Source organism: Carcharodon carcharias, chromosome 11 (genome assembly GCF_017639515.1).
Source record: "Carcharodon carcharias isolate sCarCar2 chromosome 11, sCarCar2.pri, whole genome shotgun sequence".
NCBI classification, from domain to species: Eukaryota; Metazoa; Chordata; class Chondrichthyes; order Lamniformes; family Lamnidae; genus Carcharodon; species Carcharodon carcharias.
Window position 1 is genome coordinate 24,749,462 of NC_054477.1, and position 21,033 is coordinate 24,770,494.

The 21,033-nt window shown below is 43.4% G+C and overlaps 1 protein-coding gene across 1 annotated transcript in view; it reads left to right on the forward strand.

Moving 5' to 3' along the window:
* The window catches only part of oca2 (oculocutaneous albinism II), a 530,409-nt gene that overhangs the window by 182,307 nt on the left and 327,069 nt on the right, over positions 1–21,033 (forward strand). The gene's annotated exons all lie outside the window — the stretch shown is intronic.

Below are 21,033 nucleotides of genomic sequence, written 5' to 3' on the forward strand. Positions count from 1 at the left end.
ATAAAATATTTATACCTATGGTAAAGTCAGTCTGTGGTATTGTACCAGCTCAGACAGTACCCCGGACTGGTTATTCATATAGGTGTGGGAGAGGTGAACTGGAGAATAGGTTCTTCATCCACATAGATAAACATTTGTGCCTCCATGTGTGCTGCCCTTCTGTTTGACAAGCCAACATTTTTAACAGAAAGAAGGAAAAGCTGTGATTCAGGAGGGAGCGTAAAGATGTGTACTGTGGCCAGTACAAAGAAAGGCTGGAGTGGAACCATCGCTTGGAGATGATCCCAGTAACTAACATTCAGGGCTCTTGCAGCTCTGAATATATTACAGAGAATTTGGAGAAGACTTAGCTGAAACACTTTGGCGGTGCACAAACTCCAAATCCAAATCTGTGGTTTAACAGGTTTTCAGTCTTTACACGCAGACTGAATTACACAGCTACAGAATTACCTTGTTTGTATGTTGCAAACGACTGTACACAGTGTCACCGAACTATGCAGAACATTTATTACACCTTTCTGTATGTATCTGAATATAATGTGACTTCGCATGCACCAGGATCCATCCTGATATGGACATTTTTTTGTTGATAATAGTAAAGGACTCTTTTAGTGAAATATTTGAATATATAAGATTTATGGAGTCCTATTGCTTTAAATTGCTTTGTGGTAGATCACAACTTTGTGTGATGGCATAAGATACGTGATAGCGAATTGGCAACCAACCTTACATTACTCCCAATGTCTATTTCAGTTGGGACAGATGTAAAAAGTTTTCGTTTTTACTTCTCCTACACAACCACAGAAAGTCACGATCACCCCCTTGAGTAGCCTATGGTGTCACCTTTGACAATACTGAACTAGTTGCACCTTCATTACCTGTCTGATTCCCAAATATTTCCTGTTTCCAATATGTTCTAAATTTAATTGCCATGGACATGAGGGGATTACAGAAACAATTGCATTGTTCTGATCTGAGTAACAAAGCGAGACTGGCATACCTCATAAACAAAGAACTGTTATTTCTAGAATGCATTGATAATTACCAGGTTTTTAAATTTATTTATTCATGGAATGTGGGCATTGCTGACTAGGCCAGCATTTACTTCCCATTCCTAATTACCCCTGAGACGTTGGTGGTGAGCTGCCTTCCAGATCTGCTGCAGACCATGTGGTGTAGGTACACCTACAGTGCTGTTAGGAAGGGAGTTCCAGGATTTTGACTCAGTGACAGTGAAGGAATGGGTGATATATTTCCAAGTCAGAATGGTGCATGACTTGGATGGGAATTTGCAGTTGGCCGCCTATTCCTATGCATCTGTTGCGCTTGTCCTTCGAGGTGGTAGAGGCCATGGATTTGGAAAGTGCTACATGAGGGGCCTTGATGCATTGCTGCAGTGCATCTTGTAGATGGTGCACATTGCTGCTACTGTGTGCAGCTGTGGAAGGAGTGAGTATTGAAGATGGTGGATGTTTTGCCAATCAAGCAGGCTGTTTTGTCCTGGATGGTGTTCTGCTTCTTGAGTGTTGTTGGAGCTGCACCCACCCAGGCAAGTGGAGAGTATTCCATCTCACTCCTGACTTGGGCCTTATAGATGATAGACAGGCTTTGAAGAGTCAAGCAGTGAGTTAATCTCTGCAGAATTCCCAGCCTCTGACTTTCTCTTGTAGCCATAGTATTTATATGGCTGGTCTAGTTCAGTTTCTGGCCAGTGGTAACCACCAGGATGTTGATAGTGGGAGATTCAGCGATGGTAATATCATTGAATATGAGAGATTTTCTCTTGTTGGAGATGGTCATTGCCTGGCACTTGTGTGGCATGAATGTTACTTGCCACTTATCAGCTCAAACTTGAATATTACCTAGCCCTTGCTGCACATGGACATGGACTGCTTCAGTATCTGAGTGGTGAATGGTGCTGAACATTGTGCAATCATCAGCGAACATCTCCATTTCTGAACTTATGCTGGAAGGAAGGTCATTGATGAAGCAGCTGAGGATGGTTGGGCCGAGAACACTACCCTGAGGAACCCCTGCAGTGATGTCCTGGAACTGAGATGATTGACCTCCAACAACAACAATCCTTTGTGCTAGGTATGACTCCAACCAGTGGAGAAACTTCCCCCTGATTCCCATTGACTTAAGTTTTGCTAGGGCTCCTTGATGCCACACTCAGTCAAATACTGCCTTGATGTCAAGGGTAGTCACTCTCACCTCACCCCTTGAGTTCAGCTTTTTTGTCCATATTTGGATCAAGGCTGTATTGAGGTCAGGAGCTGAATGGCACGGACAGAACCCAAACTGAGCACCAATGAGGTCGTCAAAGCCTGGTTCTGCCTCTTGGAAGGATGTACATAACCTGTCTGTTCAACTTCATGCAAAGCCTTTTGTGCCTGTGCTAAGATGGTAATAACCTGTTAACTGCATAATAGGGCATCTTCTGAGATTATTAGATTCCCTTACTTGTAGCTGCATGCGATTTCTGGGCAAACTACAATGATCCCAACTGATTTAGGAAGACTGCTTAATGTTGGAGATAAGCGAGAGTTATTTGGGCTAGTTCCTGGTGCGGTGCAATTGCAGGAACTGTTCAGATTTTTCAGCTCAAAAGGTGACAAGAAAGCACAGGCTGGCACAGTGTGTGCTATGGAAATGGAAAAAATAAAATCGCTGTTGCAGTTTGAGAGGATGGTGCTCTGTGATTGCTTAGGAGCTTTACTCTGAACCTGGGTTCATATTACATTGACCTGTAATTACTTCATGCTGAATGCCCAGAAGAGAGAACATTTTTCCGTTGTCACCCTGTGCGCAAGAATCAACCTCCAAAATGACAAGAAAATGTCTCCTTTTGCTACATTTCATTGGTTCTTCAAGGTAACAAAGCAAACCGATTTTCTTTTTTCCAGGCAGCATGCTGCTTTATTTTGAGAATTTTCAGCTTTATTATCCTTTCAAGCCCCACTCCAGAGACTTGAGCGCAAAAATCAAAGCTGACGCTCTACTGCAGTACCAAGGGATTGCGGCATTGTCAGAGGTGCCGTCCTTAAGATGAAGGTTTAAACTGAAGCCCAGTCTGCTCTCTCAGGTCGATGCAAAATATTACATATGGCACTATTACGATGGCACTATTACATAGAAACACAGAAACATTGAAAATAGGAGCAGGAATAGGTTATTGGCCCTTCGAGCCTGCTCCGCCATTCAGTATGACCATGGCTGATCCTCTACCTCAATGCCTTACTCCTGCTCTCTCCCCATACCTCTTGACACCTTTGGAGTCTGGAAATCTGTCTATTTCCTTCTTAAATATATTCAGTGACTTGGCCTCTACAGCCCTCTGTAGTAGAGAATTCCATAGGTTCACCAACCTCTGAATGAAGAGGTTTCTCCTCATCTCAGTCCTAAATGGCCTACTCCATATCCTGAGATTGTGATCCCTTGATCCAGACCCCCCAGCCAGGGGAAACATCATCCCTGCATCCAGTCCGTCCAGCACTGTCAGAATTTTATACATCTCAATGAGCTCCCATGTCATTCTTCTAAACTCCAGTGAATACAGGCCTAGTTGGCACAATCTCTCCTCATATGACAATCCTGCCGTCCTAGGAGTCGGTTTGGTGAACCTTCGCTGCACTCCCTCTATGGGAAGTATATCCTTTCTTAGGTGAGATGACCAGAGCTGCGCACACTGCTCCAGGTGTGATCTCACCAAGGCCCTGTACGGCTGCAGTAAGACATCCTTGCTCCTGTACTCAAGTCTTCTTGCAATGAAGGCCAACATACCATGTGCCTTCTTAGCTGCTTGCTGCACCTGCATGCTTGCTTTCAGTGATTGGTGTACAAAGGCACCCAGGTCCCTTTGTACATCAAAACTTCCCAATCTATCACCATTTAAATAATACTCTGCCATTCTGTTTTTCCTACCAAAGTGGATAATTTTACACTTATCCATGTTACACTGCATCTGCCATGTACTTTCCCACTCACTCCACTTGTCTAAATCGCCTTGATGAGCAAGGAAATTTGAATCCTGACCAATATTTACGAAAAAATCTCCAACGTGGGAGTCAAACTCGCGACCTTCTGATCCAGAGGCAAGAATGCTGCCATTGAGCCACAGCTGACTTCTTATGATGTGGCTTATTTCCACACTTTACAGTACCTGTACCGACTGATCCATTGAGAAAACCTGAATGTACTATTGCCTTTACACCAGCCTGAATTATTGAAACACTTCACAAGACATGTATTAAACCATTTGCTCTTTGTCTGGCATATTAGATAATTGAGCTGTGTGATGTTGCATCTTTTTATTATGATAGACAATAGTGGCAGCTTCCTACAATAGGTAATGAGAATGTGATGCAAGAGTCACGACTCAGAACACTATCGTTCAGCTGACAGCCTTTCTGCATCTTGCTGATTACCCCTAAGTAGTCCATCATTGAGCACCTTATGCATAAGTGAGCTGCATGAGTAATAATCTAAAAAAAATTGCCTTTGTACAAAGGCACTTGTTCAGTGGGGGAGAGTATCATCTGCCAAAATATTTTTGAGTTAAAGCTGTGAGATCCTGATAATGTACAATTCTCAAAGCTGGATGTGGTGATCCCACTGGATTTTTTTATTCCTTAACAAAAGGTATTCAACAGGCTAGATATTCTAAATGGAACGTACATGTTAGTAGAGCCATTTCTTTTGACACTTGCTGCTTCTGCATATTTTATAGACATTTAATTCTGCATAAGATTATTAAAAATTATCTGTGGATTTTCAGTTAAGAATATCTTCATGTGCCATTCAGATAAGAATCAGACCTTCTGAAAAGCAATTGGAATTTTGTTGTAATATTTCATAGCTCGCTTTACCACATGCATTTATCATTTCAATTATTTAACCGATGGTTGTTTGAGTAGGGTCAAAGTTTGTTCCTGGAATTGTCAAAGCTTTTAAACCCAGATATTAGCATTTGCTTTTAGATTAAAAGCCTAAATCATGTTTATTTCATTCAAACCAGCAAGGAGATCTGTAATCTATAATATGCTTTACAAACTGAGGCTCTTGGTAATGAATAAATTTGTGCAGGTGATATTCAACTCTATTTTCTACAATTACTCAATTACATTGATAAAAATGTTGCCTTTATTTCAAATTTACTTTTCCTTCCTCAATATATTATTATATTCTATTCCCAGTGTAAGCAAGTCTGTAAAAGCTAGAAATTACTGTGAGTGGTAATAACAGAGTGAATGTTAACATGTGATAGGAACATTACAAAGAAGGAGAGGTCACTCAGCACTTCACGTCATTCATTTAGATCATGGCTGATCTGCACCTCGATCCCGTTTACTCACCTTTGCTCCATGTCCCTTGGTACCTTTATCTAAGAAACATGTACCTCAGCAAAATCTCCAAGCATCCACAGCCTTATATGGAGGATAGGGGGTGGGGAACAAAGCTCCAGATTTCTACTGCCCTTTGTGTGAAAACTGCTTCCTGATTTTGCTTCTGAATGACTTGGCTCTAATTTTAGGATTGTTGATTCCTCGATCAGAATAAATCATTTCTCTAAATCTAATCTATTCAATCCTTTTCATATATTTAAAACACTTCGATTAGGTTCCACCTCCACCTTTGTAAGATTTTGGATTCTGGGTCACAGATACCGAAGATAGGTAATTGACTATTTGTAAGCAATTTTAAGACAGTTTATTAAGAAGCAACAGTTTAGATATGAGGCATTAACTAATTAGACAGAAAAAGTATACAACCTGTGATGGTTGAGAGCGGTTTACAGATCCCAGAGAATGGACGGACCGTTGGCACAGAGTGTACGCTGATCTCAGTAGCTTGTGATAGCAGCACTCTGCTTTGTAGTCAAAGTGTCAGGGAATTCTGCCCTCAGTCTTCCTCCTCCTTCTCTTTTTCTTCCGCTTCCACCTGAAGAAGGCGGCTACCTGATGAGCACTGCCAGCTCTCCAGGATCCCCTCCCTCACCATGACCCACCCCCTGCCTCTGAGCAGGTGGGGGCTAGTGGCTTACCCAGTGTCAGTCATCTATTTAAATCGTTCTGACCAATGGATACAGGACAGGTACCCATGCTGTCAGGTTGGTTACCTCACCCCCCCTGTTTGTCACCCGGTCAGAGTTTTAGTTTATATCTAGTTATGCTGAGGGTCATACCCTGGTCCTTTCTGAGAACTTGCGTAGATAAGAGTCCTACTCCAGGGTTTGAGCACAAAAATCAAGGCTGGTGGAGCACCTATGGAGTACTGCACTGCCAGAGGTACCATCTTTTCAGGTGAGATATCAAACCGAGGCCCCATCTGCCTGCTCGGGTGGATGTAAAAGATCCCATTATGCTATTTCAAACAAGAGCACTGGAGTTTATTCCCAGTGCCCTGGCACATGGACACAATTCTGCCATGCCAGCCCAACAGAGATACATTTAGAATGAACATGCACTAATAGTTTAGTGGAGTGAAACAGCATTGCACAGCAGCAACTGGAACAATTGATTTGTGCTATGCCATACGATGCTGTTTTTCAGGAATACACACTGCAAATGAATGGTGCCCCCAAGGACATTCAAAGTAGGAAAGGAAGCTCACAAGATTCTGTTATGAAATTTTATGCCACAATTCTTCCAGTTGGATTTAAGACTAGAAATTACTGTAGCAGAAGGAGTGGGAGATCTCTTAATGTGCACAAGACACCATCTTACCAGCTTAGGATTGTCAACATGGCAGTCTGAACTAAAGGGACCTTGATGTTTCCAAAGACTGTTTAGAGATATTTGCCTTTTTAGAAAGCTATTTAGTTAGGTTTTATACTATGCAGAAAATACCAGTCTATTAAAGACACCAATTTCTTACACCTTTTATATGCAAAAGCATATGAGCCAAGCTTATCCAACCTGTCCTCATAATTTAACCCTCTGAGCTTTGGTGTCATGCTGGTGAATCTGCACCGTGCCCTTTCCAAGGCCTATATCCTTCCTGAGGCATGGTGTCCAGGACTGAATGCAGTATTCCAGGTAGAGTCTGATTGATATTTTATGCAATTGAAGCATAATTCTTCTCCGTTGTATTCCGCTTTGTATTCCAGTCCCCTTGTGATAAAGGCCAACATTCCATTGGCACTTAATTGTTTTTGGTTCTGATGATCTTTTGGCCTCTCACTGTCCAAAAGGAGCTGTTAACCCATAATGCCTCTGAACGTCACATGAACAAAATAAGAAATCTTCCACTCTTTCTGCTACAGTAATTTCTAGTCTTAAATCCAACTGGAATAATTGTGGCATATTATGTATTCCATGAGATTTCATAACAGAATCCTGTGAGCATCCTTTCCTACTTTGAATGTCCTTGGAGGCACCATTTAGACTCTTCTCCTTCATTCAGCATCAGTTACATTGCTTTAGTTGATCCACCTATAAAGATTGTCCCAGTTGGGCTGTTTCCTTATATTCTCTCAAGACCTGCTAACATTTGCAGCCCATATACCTGAAGAACAGCATCATATGGCATAGCACAAATCAATTGTTCCAGTTGTTGCTGTGCAATGCTGTTTCACTCCAATGAACTATTAGTGCATGTTCATTCTAAATGTATCTCTGTTGGGCTGGCATGGCAGAATTGTGTCCATATGCCAAGGGTACAGGGGATAAACTCCAGTGCTCTTCTTTGAAATAGCGCAATGGGATCTTTTGCATCCTCCCGAGCAGGCCAATGGAGGCTTGGTTTGATATCTCACCTGAACAGACGGTACCTCTGACAATGCAGCACTCCATCGGCGCTACACCATCAGCCTTGATTTTTGTGCTCAAACTCTGGAGTAGGACTTGAACCTGGAACCTTGTGATGCAGAGACAAGAGTGCAATGACTGACATGGGCAAGAAAATTGGGGAATGAGAGAAATATGTACTTAAACAAAAAGTCAGACTCAAATGTAAAAGCTGAACTAAAATCAGGACTAGTGGTTACTTAGAACAGAATATTGACACCATGGCTTCTACTGCACTTGTCAGTCAAGCAATCAACACCTCCTGGTGGTTTATTTTGCTGTACAAGCAGGCCTCAGCTTCCATTTAATCATACTGACAAGACAGTGAATTTAAAGTATGTTCTGCTGTTCCAGTGAAACACATCCAATATGTTTCAGTAAAGCTCAGTGAGAAATCTGTTTTCAGTCCTGCCTATTACATCTCCAGCTGAATACAAGGGCCGTGGGTCACTGTTGCTATAGGAATTAATTGCACAATCACATGCGCCAAACCACAATTCTGGCTGCCTCTAGCATTATGTAAACATTAATGTGTGTATGTTTAATTTAGTCCACTCACCACGCATTACCAGAGCCCACATTAATGCTGTTTTATTGCAGATAAAATATTTAATGGTTTGGTAGGTGGAATGGATGTCCACTTGAGGGCAGTGCACATTGAGGTTTGAAATAAATGGATTTTTAATGCGTCTAATGCAACTGCAAGAGCTAATAATCAAAATGTTGAACTGTGCCTTGGCCAAAGTTTTCATTATTTTTAAATAATGCTAGTAACACTGAGTTGGTTGTTAATGCTCAAAGCCAAGGACATCAGAGTGATTATAGGCTTGATTCCTGACCTTGGCCATGTTGAGCGTGACTTCCAGTGGCTTGTATGTGGATGGAAAATTAGAGGGCAGAATCATACCTTGTGTGGTTTCTGTCACCACCTGGCAGTATAATAGTATAAGAGCTACACAATCAATTGCAAGAAAGAATCCAAAGCAGAAATTGAGGCAGATGTGTGTGTTAAAGCTGGGGGAAAATGTGGCAAATTGGATGGGATTAGAAAGGGAAATCCAGAGTGCATGGATATAATGGCTGGTGGTTCTACCATCTATGATGAAATGAATGGAGACAGAATTATAGTGCATTAGGTATAGCAAAATGGAGGGTAGGAGCTGGAAGTGCTGGATGAGCTTGGGGAAGTAGAATATGGAGGGAAGTGCAATTTGCAAACCAGAGTGAGAATTTTCATACTGATAAACTGTGCACCCACTACTGGGCTCTGGTGCTGCTGGGACTGCAAGGAGAAACAATGGACTGGCTGGCACCTATTGAGGGCTGCCCCTCCTCCCACCAAGGAGGCCCACTCTATGCTTGTTTAGCCTGCTGGCAGTGCATTTGGCTGCTGGGTGGGCCTCTTTCAGGTACATCGAATGCCAGCTGACTCTTGTCAAGCAATGTGACCCCCCATGAAATCCAGCCCCTAGTGATTAGAGTATTTTACTTTGAGATCCCTTTGTTTCCTCAACCCCAACTTACTGAATTTTTAAGGAGGTAACAGAGAGAGTAGAAAATGGTGATGCAGTAGATAAATTTATCCGGACTTTCAAAAGGCCTTTGGATGAGGTGCCCCATAATAGACTAATGAGTAAAGTCAGAGAATGTGCAGTCATGGAACAAGTGGAGGAATGGATTGCTCACTGGCTTCAAGACTGCAAGCAGGGAGCGTAGGAATAAAGGATAGCTATTCAGAGTGTGGTCCACAAGGATTGGTGCTGGGACCACTGTTGTCCACAATTTACATTAACAATTTGGACTTTGGAATCAAAAAGACAAAGTAATTTTCTTCCTACCTAAAAGCTTAACTGTGTTCAACTTCATTTGCAAATTATTTGCCCATCTTGCAAATTTTGTTAATGTTCTCCTGTAATATGTTACAGTCCTCCTCAGTATTAACTATCCCCCTAATTTGGTGTCATCAGCAAATTTAGAAATTGTGTTTTTGATTCCAAAGTCCAAATTGTTAATGTAAATTGTGGACAACCGTGGTCCCAGCACTGGTCCTTGTGGAACACACTTCCCACCTTCTGCCACTCTGAATAATTACCCTTTATTCCTACACTCTGCTTGTAACCTTGAAGCCAGTGATCAATCCATTCCTCCACTTGTTCCCTGACTCCGCAGTTTCTGACTTTATTCATTAGTCTATTGTGGGGCACCTCATCCAAAGGCCTTTTGAAAGTCCAGATAAATTACATCTACTGCATCACCATTTTCCACGCTCTCTGTCACCTCCTTAAAAATTCAATAAGGTTAGTCATGCAAGATTTTCTCTTTTGAAATCCATGCTGGCTATTCATTATTGTATTTCTCTCCTTTAACATAAAACCAGCTCTTTCTGCCCACCTGGGTAGATAAGGTGAGAGCAGCCAACTAAGCAATATGTGGGGAATTGAACCTATGACTTTCTGGTCTCTGTGCATCACTCTGCACATTCATGCAATAAACCATAAAGTAAGACTCCCTGTAGCCTTGATGATTGTTTGTGATTTGCTTATGTGGGTTACATAATCCAGCCTGAAATCCTCCTTATAAACAGGCCTTTTTCCTCAATAAACACACAGCTCCATAAATAACATAAAAATGGTTTGGAAAATGAATCTCTTCTCAATGATGTTCTCACATTCTCAGTTATATTGCCTCTTGTTACTTGAGAAAGGAGAAAGTTACATATTTTTTCATCATCCTCAATGCTTCAGGTCGGGAAGTAACAGGTCCTATTGTGAACATCTTTGACAGACTGATCCCAAGCAAAGGTACCAATTAAGGCTTTGCTGCCAGTTCATCATCTCCTGATCTATGTGGCTGAGTTCAACTGTGAACAATATCAAAGGAGCAATTTATCCTCCTTCATTCACACAGCATGGACACAACACAACAGTGGGAGTATGGCATTTTGGTTCATCTCTCCATCAGATATGCGCTGAGGGAGTTTGTGTACGGTTGAAGCTTACCAGTAGAGATGACCCAAAAGAAAAACAACTCTTATTGATCACATTGCCTTGGTTAAGTAAAAGCCTTTGGTATTGATCTGAATGCATTTGGAACTGATTAATGGCTGCAAAAATTCTTTTGAAAAAGGGAATGCCCTCTTTAATTGGCCTGCACAATATTAGCCAAAGTCCTAGTAATGGTCATACACCAACATTTGTGTATTAACTAAGAAAGCAAAATGCATCTGGTGATGAACAAGGCATTGAGTTCCATCTAGTGCAGGAAAATGCTCTGCAGGTTCAGAAGCAAAACGCAGCCACTTAAAGTGCACTGAAAAGAAAACTGAAAGCAAAACGAATACAAAAGCAAAATTCTGTAGATGATAGAACTTTGAAATAAGAACAGAAAATGCTGGAAATACTCAGCATTTGTGGAGACCGAAACAGGTTGCTGACATTCCATCACTGAAACACTGGGCAGAGTTTAATATGGGGAGGATCCGCCATTAGCAGTGAAATCTGGCGCCACCCCCGCCGATCAGACCTCCGGGATTCCCAACGGAATAAATGTCCAAATTGACAGCAGAACCCTGCTGCCGTGGCTCCAGGTTCCACAGGGCACGTTTAACCGCTGCACCTCCAACTGTGGGATGGATATCTGTAACCCCCCCGCCCACCCCCCACTGCCACCAGGAGCTTCTGATCAGTCGGAGGTCAGCAGCTCCGCAGTACTAATGCCACAGAGAGAAGTGGCCACTGCTGGTATTGCAGTAGGGCCCTTTCAGAGGATCGCCAATGGATCCCCAGAGAGAGGTAAGTGTGGGCGAGATGGGGGTTGTGCAGGGTGGGGTGGTGGGGGGGGTGGGGTGTGGGGTGGGTGGCAGACAGGGTAGGGTGTGGTGGCTTCCTGTGGGACACACCCTGCCTGATGCTGAGTCCCCTGATTGGGCTCAGAGTGCCTTTGAACAAGGGATTCCCTCTATAAGGTTGCAGGCAAACCCAGTAGGGTTTGCTGGGTGGCATCCCTAGATGGCGATCCCCTGTTAGCAGCGGTGGGATGATACCCTATGTAAGTGGCCACTTAAAGGGTCTCGATTGGCCTCCGGGTGGGAAGACCACCCACAAGTCCTCCCTCCTGTCTTTAATCAGAGGGAGGTGGCAAGGTAGCTGGATCTTCATTTGCACTCTTTTGCCGCACCCCCCCACCCACCACCACCAGCTGGTGGGCTGTCTACAAATGGGTGGCTTGCTGGGCTATTTAAAATGGCATTTAGGAACATTGGTGTGGACCTGGTGCCACATGTAGGCCAGACCTGGTAAGGATGGCAGATTTCCTGCCCTGAAGGACATAAGTGAACTAGGTGGGTTTTTATGACAATCTAGTAGTTTCATGATCATTGTTAATGAGACTCAAATTTTATTGCACGTTTATTAATGAATTGAGTTTAAATACCTGGCGGGGTTTGAACTTGTGTCTTCAGAGCATTAGTCCAGGCCTCTGGATTACTATTCCAGCCATGTTACCTTTCTGTTCTCTTTTCCCGACCTGAATATTTCCAGCAATCTCTGGTTCTATTTATTTAAGCAAAACTCTTGTTCTTAAGTGAAAGAAAAGTGAAAAATACACCTTGAGCACCTCTACCTTTGTTGTGAGAAAGCCTTTACATGTCCTGCTTTAGACTGGCTAACTCAATGTGGGACTGTAAATTCGAACCTGGGACTCAGCAACTGGTTAGAATGTGGTATTGCCTACCATGTGGGGTAGGTTGAGGCATTTAGAGTAGATACCTTTAAGGGGAAGCTTGATAAATAGATGGAGCAGATAGGAATAGAAGGTTATGCTGATGGGTTTATATGAAGAATGGTGGAAGGAGGCTTGTGCGGAGCATGAACATTGGAGTAGACTAGTTGGACCAAGTGGCTTGCTTCTGTGTCATAAATTCTATGTAATACATGTGCAGTATGTGTAAGTGTTACAGAACATCAGAGCCCAGATCTCTGAAGAGTGACTAATTGTAATGAGGACAAATAGCAGCTAACCAAGCACCATCATTATTTGGCTGCTGCTGTGGTGTGTCTCATCAGGTTCTGTGTGTGAAGTGGGTTCAGTTTATTTCTCAGCCAATTTCATGTTTAAAATGGTGCTCCTTTTGTGTCACAGCATCTGATGCTCTATTCATATGCCCTTCACTTTGCCTTGATAAATACGACGCAGTAACCCTACAAATAGGAATTGCTCGATGCTCTTCCTTTCTCACTACTCCCTCGTGATATTTTGACATGCCAATGTTTTAGCAGCGTTTGTGCAGCAAAGACCATGGGCAGGATTTTTTGCCCTTGGCTGCGGTGTTCGGCGGAGCGGGCGTGGGCGGTTGGGAAGCCGACCTCTGTCCGCGATTGCACCGTGATTTCAGGTGGGTGGGCCAATTAAGGCCCGCCCAGCGTGGAACGTGAGCGGCAGTGCTGAGCGCTGCCTTTGAGGGCGGGGGAGTGGGCCTAGCGCGCAGCTCACGTATCCACGAGAAAGAGCGCTTCAAACTCCCAGCGGCACGGAGCTGCTTCAGGGAGATGAAGCGCTGTTTAAAAAAAAAATAAAGGAAATAAAAATGTCATAAAGCATGTCCCCTCATGTGACTCCATCACATGAGCTAGGACATGTTTTTAATTAAAAAAATAAAGTTTTCACTTGATTTTTTATTTGCTTTAGGAAACCTCATTCTGCCCGTGGATCAGGCTTCCTAAAAAATGCAAAGGCCGCTTGGCCTTTTCGCCTGCCCGCCAACCGTTAGGTTGGACGGGCAACTTAAATTGGAACTTAATTCGCTTTTTGATGGCCTTAATAGGCCTTTTAATTGTTGGCGGGCGCGCAGCCGCTTCTGGCACACGCCCGCCGAACGAAATATCACGAGACTGCGCGATGACATCGGGACGCTCGCCCTACATCATCGAGCACCATTTTATGCTCGAGCGGGTTGGCCACACCCCCGCGCGCCCAACGTAATGTTCTGCCCTATGTTACAGTGCTGCATGGTTACAAAGCACAAATCTATCTTGGTCTAGCCTTTTGAGCAACGAGTGGGCCTTTGAGGAGTTCAGAGAAACTATGCTGAGCCAAGTTTAAAAATCCTTTCAGCATGGTGACTGGGAGAAAAGCATGTTTTATTCCTCAGTTTTAATTCAGCTTCAGTTCTGAACAGAATAGTGTGAACAGCCACCAAAGTCAGTACTAGTATTGTGCCCGACAATATGAAACCTAATTGTTTTTTCCCAGTTTTCTCTCAGTAGGCACTGCCTTTTTGTTGGGGTGAAGCGGGAGGGAGGGTGGGGCGGAATTTTATGGCCCCGCCTGCCATCAGGTTTGTCCGCTCCCGCCGAAAGTGAATGGACTTTTGGCTGGGCCACTGAATCTTCCGCGGGGAGTCACGCCATGACAGGGCCGGAAAATCCTGGCCAGTGGTTGGGGGTGGGGGATACGAAGTGACGGGATTCCTCAACAGGCCTCTGATACTACAGCCAAGTGGCTGCTTTTGAAGTGTGAGCGTAGATGCTGAAGGAACACTTTTTGACGCCGATGAATGTATGCTATTGGGGTGCGGCGCAGGCTATGAAGGCACACACTGGTTCCCTGCCTTTGATGTGCCTTATATATTTGTAAAATTCATTCATGTGGGTACTGCTGGCTAGGGCCAGCTTTTATTGCCCATCCCTAATTGCCCTTGTTCAGAATCAACCACATTGCTGTGGGTCCGGAATCACAAGTAGGCCAGGTCATGTGAGGATGGCAGATTTCCTTCCCAAAAGGGCATTAGTGATCCAGGTGGGTTTTTATGACAATCAGCAATGATTTCACGGTCATCAATAAACTTTTGATTCCAGATTTTTATTGAAATCAAATTCCACCATTTGCCATGGTGAGATTCGAACCCAGATCATTACCCTGGGTCTCTATATCACGAGTCCAGAAACAATGCCACTACACCACCACTGCACCTTAATTACCATTGGCTGCTTGAATCAGTACAGAAAGGTCTTGCTGCAAAGTAACAGAAGCTTTACTTCAGCACGTTAAGGTGTCGGTAATAATTCTAGCATCCTGATATTTCACATTGGGAACATTGGATCTGTACTATTTCATTAATTCGTCCATATGCTGAGTCCTGCACTGGATGCAGAAGTGAGCTAAAAGGACAGACAAGTGAGTAGTTGGATTTTAAGGTGGTTTTTCTAATTTTTGCTGGCCAGTCAGTTGCAAAAATTCTTTTTGTTATGAGCTCTGACACTGCCATATTTTGATCTGGTCCAATTAATTGGGAATGGAGGAATGCTAGATTGGTGGGATTGCACAAGGGAAGGACTGTGGCTGTCCACTTTTGTTGCTTTGAATTTAGAGCACAGAAACCGGTCATTTGGCTCAACTGGACTGAGACAATGCGTGGGATTTTCCTGCCCTGCCTGCCACTGGTATCGTCCAGTCCTGCTGAAAGTCAATGGACTTTTGGCTGGGCCGCCGAACCTCCTGCAGAGGGTCCCACCACAACAGGGCCGGAAAATCCCGGCCAATGTTAATACTCCACATGAGCCTCCTCTCACTACCCTTTTCTTAAGCCTGCCAACATAACTTTCTACTTTTCTCTCCCTTGTGTGCTTATCTAGCTTTCCCTTAAATGCACCTATGATATTCACCTCAGCCCCTCCTTGTGGCAACGAGTTCCACATTCTAACCACTTGGCGTGAAGCACTTTCTCCTGAATTCCCAATTGCATTAATTAGTGACTATGGGCGGAATTTCATGCCCTCCTGGGTGCCAGGTTTGGTGGCGAGGGTGCATTTAATTGGGCAGAAGAGTGGTGGGTGGGGACCCTGCTGCCTTTCTGTCTCTGCCACCAATTGAGGCCCTTAAGTGGGTAATTATTGCCCACTTAAGGGCCCCCATCCTGCCATCGCTGATATTAACCTAGTAGTGGTTGATGGGCTTGCCATGCTAGAAGCACAGCAAGCAAACCTGTGCTGCGTTGCTTGTGCGCTGTGGGGTGGGTGGGGGTTTTCTCGTTGAACACCACACCCCCCTCCCCAACATTTGCCTTGCACCATCATCCCTTTTGACATGAAATCACTCCTGCCTTCGCCCTATCACTGACCATTTTGTTCTTTTCTCCCCTGCCCTCTGCCCCCCCTCCTGGCTCCATGCTTGTTTATAAACTGTTCCAGCTATGTCTTATCCCAGTTCTGGTGGAAGGTCGTCAACCTGACACATTTGGCTCCATTTTCACTCTGTGCAGGTGGGTGGTTTTTGAATGAGTTAAACTCTCGGCTGTTAACTCCTCAGATGCTGCCTGACCTTCTGAGTATTTCCAGCATTTTTTGGTTTAACAGTTGTCAGGGAGCACAGAACTTGAGTAGTGTGGAAAAAAGACATTTTATCGAAGATTTTCGTCTTGCACTCATCAGGACAATATCAATCATACTAATGTCAGGGGAAGCAACAACTTGACACTGGTATTCTTGGGATGATCCTGATGACTGCAAGACAAAAAGCTTCGACAAAATGTCTTTTCTCAGCAATTTTTTGTTTCGTTACAGGTTTCGAGCGGGTGTATCATTTTGCTTTTGCTCCAGTCATTGGCCTCATTACAGCAGTGGAAATGGCCCAGTAGTGGTAGTTGCCTATTAAAGGACAAACAATGTCTATAAATAAATAAATGAATACATAAGGGAAATAAATTTGCAGGACTATGGGGGGAGGGGATGGAACTGATTGGTTTGTTCTCCAGGGAGCCAGCACAGCTTCGATGCGCCGAATGGCCTCCTTCTGTGCTGTAATCATGCTACGACGCGCAGGAAGTAAAATCACTTCTCCCTGTGCAGTCAGCCACCCAAATGCAGGCCTTTATTGATGAAATATGGTGACCTAGGTTTACAGCCACAGGAAAGTGACCTGGCAGAGCAGCACAGGTTCTGTTTCAGTAACATGCTGCAGACTATCGCAGACTGCTCCTGAGAAGATAAAGATGCAGATTTATTCACTGTCTTGGAACAGCACATCATGGACTCAGTAATCCGCAACATGCCAAATGTGTACCAATTTAAGTCAGTGCTGATTCCAGGTGTCCACATAATATTGCCAACAAACTCAGTTACCAATCTATTATCACTGGTCCCGAAGGTCAAGTGAAGCTCCACCACCTGCGAATCCAGTTAGTTCTATCTGGCACAAACACACTTCTTCCAGTATTAGGGAGGAATTTTGCCCACATCCAGCAAGTGGTCTCAGCTGATGTGTTGATAGTGAAAGGAAAGACTTATTGTGTGCTTGGCTTCCTTACAGCTCATGCACCACCACTAATTAGGCTACCTTCAGCAGTCACTAGCTTCAATAACACAACAAGATCAGAGCTCAAAATTTGCAGTGAATCCTCTCGCATATCTGACAATACAGAAAAATAGCAGATTATAGCTGTGACTCCCAATGCTCAGTATCATCCCAAGATACCGGCTGCTTGTTGATGTAAGCATGCGCACGAGGCATCTCTGGATCAAATTTTGTGTCAGAGTATGACTAATTTATATATTATATTTTGCTTGGGAGTGAAATCAGTTGGGGCATTTTTGCCATATGCATCATTTCGAGAACAAAGTGTGTAAAATGGTGCAGTTTTGTGCCCTGCTGATATTGAGTTTTAACAGCAGTGGGGTAGATTTTGACTTTGTCTAATCGCATAAAATAGGTTGATAACTGTTTTACATCTCTGTCGATTTTCATTTCCATTGGAAGTCAATGGAAGTCAGTACTGCCAGCCTTTATAACCATAAGCCTGAGCTTGACATCCATCTTGCAATAGGGTCCATTCTATAGTGATTGAGGACTGGGCCCTTGGCTGATATCCGCCCCTCTGCAATTGAGAGGCATTGAGATTAATTGAGGTAGCATCCCAACTTCTGCCCTGCAGTGTCAACTTTGTCTCGGTGGAAGTATCCGAATCTCTGAACCAAATGGGCTGTGAGCTCAAGTCCCACTCCAGGGAAATGAGCACATAATTCAGATTGACATGCCACTGCAGTACTGAGGGAGTGCTGCATTGTCAGTCTTTTGGATGAGATGTTAAAGCAAGGCCCTGTCTCAGGTTGCCATAAAAGATCCCATCCCATATTTGGAAAAGAGCAAGAGAGTTCCCCCCTTATCCTGACCAATATTTATTCCTCAATCAGCATCACTAAAAGCAGCAACTACCACACTGGTGTTTGTGGGAGCATATTGTGTTTCCTACATTGCAACAGTGATGACACTTCAAAAGTACTTCAGTGGCTGCAAAGTCACTGGGTGCTTTATAAATGCAAGTTTCTCTCTTCTTATCTTGTAAATCAGTTGACGTCCACTGACTCGGTGCAACCTGCAAATGAAAGGTGGTGATCTTCCAGCTTGTACAGTTCAGTATGATGCCATGCCCTGCATTTACTCACTAACCCATATCAGGGATCATCGACAAGCTCTTATTAAAAGATTCATGTTATTTCCAGAGTGCTTTCAGAGAATTTCTAGGCACATTTGTCACAACATTGACAGTGTGCATTTTCCATTAATTGCCTCAGACTGCAGTAGCAGTCACCTGTAAATATATTTACTGTTTAAAGAAAGAAGAAACATTTCCCTAATATCCTCATTAACAACAATAAGTGCATTCCTCTCACAACTCAAACATTTCTCAGGGCGGTATGTCAGTGTTTTTCCTGTTTACAATAATATTTGTATCTTGTATCTTATTGTAGGCACTGTTTATAATTACTGTACTATACCAATTTCTCAATGAAGGAGGGGGAGGGTTAGAGAATCAACATGCACTGAAATGAACGATAGTAATTTTGAAATTTCCTTTGTGTCACCAGTTTGAGCCTGATTTTCCTGGTGAGTTAAGCTTGAGTGAGCAGGGATAGAAAATCAGGTGGGAAGCCATTCTGCCAGCTCCTTACTGCTAATGCCACTTCCTAGGTAATATTATGCATATATTACCTGCCTAAATGAATGGCGATGTTACTTAGGTTACATATGTCATGCACACCTAAATTGGTGTTAACATGCTGTGACACGTATTCATAACTGCAGCTTCATGCTTCCACCATTAAATAGAGCTTTTTAAGGTTTAGAAGCTTCAGATCCCATGACCTGCACACACCAGCCAGTGTTAGCTGGTGGATGGGCCAAAGATGATCCAAAAGGTCTCCATGTTTGTGGGGTTGGGATGAGCAGAAGTGCAGCACAAAACCAGTTTTGGCCGCTGTTGCTGTGGCTCCCATCCACTACCAATCGGGTGTTCCCCAGGGATCGATTCTTCACTGGCCTGCTTGCCCTGGGGCACTTAGTTTCTTGCTTCAGCCCGCTGGCCTATTGTAGCTGTGGCCAAGTCCTCGAACTTATACTTCTGTGAAGATGAGTGGTAGGTGAGAAGACTGGACAGAACATAAAGAACAGCAAAGAATGACTAAAAGATTAATAAGGAGGAGGGAATTAGAGTAGGAGAGAAAGCTAGCCAGAAATATTAAAACAGTAAGAGTTTTTGCAGGTATTTAAAAAGGAAAAGAGTAAGTATAGTGAGTGTTGGTCCTCTAGTGAGTGAGTCAGGGGAATTAATGATGGAAAATAAGGAATTGGCGGATGAGTTGAACAGGTATTTTGTGTCTGTCTTCACTGTAGAGGATACAAATAACACCCCAGAAATAATTGTAAATCAGGAGGTGAAAGGGAGGGAGGAACTTAAAACAATTACAATCACCAGGGAAAGGCTACTGAAAAAATTATTAGAGCTAAAAGCTGACAAGTTCCCAGGTCTTGATGGACTTCATCCTACATCCTAAAACAAGTGGCTGCTGAGATAATATGCATTGGTTGTAATTTTTCAAAATTCCCTAGATTCTGGAAGGGTCCCATTAGATTGAAAGGAAGGATACAGAAAGCAGGAGACTACAGGCCAGTTAGCTTAACATCTGCCATATGGAAAATGACCCAGACCATAAGACCATAAGACATTGGAGCAGAAGTAGGCCATTCGGCCTATCGAGTCTGCTCCTCCATTCAATGAGACCATGGCTGATCTGATAATCCTCAACTTCACTTTCCTGCTTTTTCCTCATAACCATTGATTCCCTTAACTGATTAAAAATCTGTCTATCTTAGCCTTGAATATACTTAATAGCCCAGCCTCTATGGCCCTCTGTGGAAGAGTTCCACAGATTCACTACCTTCTTGAGAGAAGGAATTCCTCCTCATTTCTGTTTTAAATGGGCAACCCCTTACTCTGAGATTATGCCCTCTGGTCCTAGATTCTCCTACAAGGGGAAACAACCTCTCAGCATCTACCATGTCAAGCCCTCTAAGGCTCTTACATGTTTCAATAAGGTCACCTCCCATTTTTCTAAACTCCAATGAGTCCGGGCCCAACCTACTCAACCTCTCCTCATAAGAAAATCCCTCCATACCTGGGATCAACCTCGTGAACCTTCTCTGAACTGTCTCCAATGCCAGTATATCTTTCCTTAGATGACCAAGCTGCTCACAGTATTCTAGATGTAGTCTAACTAGTGCCTTGTGTAGTTTTAGCAAGACTTCCCTATTTTTAAACTCCATTCCCTTTTAAATGAAGGCCAACATTCCATTTACCTTCCCTATTACCTGCTGAACTTGTATGGCATAACCTCACATTTTCCCACATTATATTCCATCTGCCAAGTTTTTGTCCACTCACTTAATCTGTCTATATCCCTCTGTAGACTTTTTGTGTCATCCTCACCACTTGCCTTCCCACCTATTTTTGTGTCATTTGCAAATATGGCGATAGTACATTCACTTCCCTCATCCAAGTCATTAATATATATTGTAATTGTGGCCACAGCACTGATCTCCATGGTACTCCACTAGTTACAAGTTGCCATCCTGAAAATGCCCCCCTTATCCCAACTCTGTCTTCTATTAGTTAGCCAATCCTCTATCCATGCTAATATACTACCCCCACCACCATGGGCTCTTATTTTATAAAGTAGCCTTATACGCGGTATCTTATCGATGCCTTTTGGAAATCTAAATATGTTACATCTACTGGTTCCCCTTTATCTACCCCGCTTGTTACCTCCTCAAAGAATTCTAATAAATTTATCAGGCATGATTTCCCCTTCATGAAGCCATGCTGACTCTGTTTGATTATATTATGGATTTCTAAATGTTCTTCTATTATATCCTTTATAATGGATTCTAACATTTTCCCAATGACGGATGTTAAGCT